At 37.6% G+C, this 2,790-nt stretch overlaps 1 non-coding gene across 1 annotated transcript; it reads right to left on the bottom strand.

Moving 5' to 3' along the window:
• Nucleotides 1–1,359: 1,359 nt before the first annotated feature.
• Trnas-gga (transfer RNA serine (anticodon GGA)) lies at nt 1,360–1,432 on the bottom strand. Its single transcript has one exon. It is a non-coding gene; the product is annotated as a tRNA-Ser (tRNA).
• Nucleotides 1,433–2,790: the final 1,358 nt, after the last annotated feature.

Here is a 2,790-nt window from a genome sequence, read left to right as displayed (position 1 = left end):
ACACTTCCGAAAAACTCCCTTCTGCTCTTCCTAAAACCTCAATATTTATTTACTCTTGCATCAATATTTGCTTTGCATAAAGAAGGCTAACAAAATCTGTACCTTGTTTAGTTCGCATTTTTTAGCCATGCAGATACTAAAACTTTGCCTTAAGAGCAGAGTGCACGCTTAATCTTGTAGTGAAAAAGAGGTTGTAAGGGAACTTGAGAATGATCAACATGTCAGCCTTGAAGCCAATGTTTCTCGATTCCTTTCTATTTTCTTCAATCTTTCTGGGTTTAGTATTTCCACTTGTCTTCTCAGGGACTATTTACCTTAGACATCTACCATGGCACTATAATGATTTAATAAAACAATATCGAGTACCATTAGGGCTACATATATTACGCAAAGACAACTTGAATATCGTGGTAGACAAAACGCAGCTCACTTGACAATACTGAATAAAGCCCTGTGCTACTGCACTACGCAATGCGTTCTATATTTTTTAACATATGTATACTGATTTGGTTTACAATTCTGTCATATTTTTGCTCTACAACTACCTTTTACAAGCGTGCTCTTAAAATAAAACCGTCCGCCAAGTCGTTCACGCATTTCAGTGAAACTGATACTGTGTGCGTTAAAAAAAAAAGGAAAAAAAGAAAAAAGAAACACTAGTGTATTAAAATTAGGAAAATAATTCTCGATACCTTTCGCATGGGAGTGGAGTACATTTCTTGTACCTAAAATATTAACTTATCGTGTGAATCACGCTGTCATTTGGCAGAAAACTAAACATGTTTACAAATGTAATGCTGAAATCGTGATAGAAAAGTCACTTAGCAGTACTAGTATTAATAGACCCAGTATTAATTCAAATTTGCTTTGTACTCAAATACGATTTTCAGTAACTTTTAATACTTCTAAAGGCTTACTTCGTATTTTTTAAAGTCTGCCAAGCTACAAGCCGAAAATTAGTCAGTTCAACGATTTTATATGAACAATTAGCATCAGTTTGAGTTCAAATTTTGCGTGATTTAGCTCGCTCAGGTTACAAACATTTTTGCTATTTTTTTGCAAACCTTTACGCAGGAAACGAATAATAGCAATATTTGAAGAATATAAAGTATAAAAGTCTAATAATTAGGTACCAGGTACATTTTTATCGCGTTAAGTATCATTCATTTTCGGCCGGCATGTTATGCGTCCTTTGAAGATGTTCTTTAAGGAGCTTAGAAAATCACAATTTTAACATGTCCGTAAAAAGTTACGAGATAGGAATGAAAGAGAATGGTTGTTCTTATTTTAAGTGAAGCTATGATCTTCGCAGTTATGAGCGCAATTTTTGCAATTGCGTAGAGAAGCCTGAAAAATTCAGGACTTCAACGGGATTTGAACCCGTGACCTCGCGATTCCGGTGCGACGCTCTAACCAACTGAGCTATGAAGCCACTGACGTTGGGAGCTGGTCATTTGTGGGTTCTAATGGTCCCGTGAGGAATGAATCAACGATGAAATGGTATATGAAATGAATCATATATGAACTGCGGATATGAAATCAAGTGAGGCTATGATCTTCGCAGTTATGAGCACAATTTTTGCAATTGCGTAGAGAAGCCTGAAAAAAGTCAGGACTTCAACGGGGTTTGAACCCGTGACCAGCGGGTTCAAACCCCGTTGAAGTCCTGAATTTTTCAGGCTTCTCTACGCAATTGCAAAAATTGCACTCATAACTGCGAAGATCATAGCTTCACTTGATTTCATGTCCGCAGTTCATATATGATTCATTTCATATACCATTTCATCATTGTTCTTATTTTGTATTAAGTTTGCTGCCAATTGAATTCATTTTAAGTCTTCACCGTTGCTTGGCCTCGGAGCAAATTTTGGACAATTTGTCAAACAGAAAACCGCACTTTTAACCGCGTTTTCAAATTTTGGCAGATTAAAAAAAAAAAATCGCTGGAACTTGTAAATATGATTTTTGAATCACATAATGCTGAATCACATGATGAATGTAATAATTGTTTGTGTCGACATATTTTCCCAACATTGCTTTTACTATCTATTGGAGTCTAACTCAGACAGCCCTGTAACATAACAGTAGAAGATCTGATCTCGTGTCCATTACAACATGCAAAGGCGCCTTATTTCATAAAATGTCTTGTGACATATTTTGCAGTGCTTTTTACAGCTAAGTCAATTCTGCCAAATGCAGTCTTTTCACAACTCCTTGGCAAAGATAAAAAGTATCCTGTGAATCTCCCTTGTCGTCCTCCTCCACCTCTTCATCATCATCCTCGTAGATTATGATCATCATCAACATTATCAACATCAGATAACTCATGATAGTGCGGTAACACTAGTCTCATCAGCTTCTGGGAAGGCTTTCCAACACAATAGCTTCTGAAAGAGACAAATGATCCTCGCGATTATCTGGAAAATTGAAGCAATTGTCTCATGTTGACAATTCAGGTCGCTCCAACTGCATTCGAGCCCATGACCTGGGCGATGCTAATTTAATGCTCTACCTCTCCGCCAGTATATCGATTTTGATGCTGACTGAGCCGAAAGTAATTAGCGCCGGTGTTGCGTGTTGCACGTTCTTAGGTTTGCAGTTAGTCCAGCCTTGGATCTACGCAAGCAGTTTGACCTAGTGCACTTTACGGAAAGCAGTTGTTGTAGTAGACCATCACCGCCATGTTTTATGACTTCAGCTGGTATGCCATCTAGACCAGGCGCTTTACCAATGTTAGCAGCTTTTACAGCTTTCTTTAGTTCTTCCATGGTAATTGGATCATTCAAATGC

The sequence above is a fragment of the Montipora capricornis genome, chromosome 5 (genome assembly GCF_036669925.1).
Source record: "Montipora capricornis isolate CH-2021 chromosome 5, ASM3666992v2, whole genome shotgun sequence".
Classification (NCBI taxonomy): domain Eukaryota; kingdom Metazoa; phylum Cnidaria; class Anthozoa; order Scleractinia; family Acroporidae; genus Montipora; species Montipora capricornis.
This window is presented reverse-complemented; position numbering and strand designations above follow the sequence as displayed.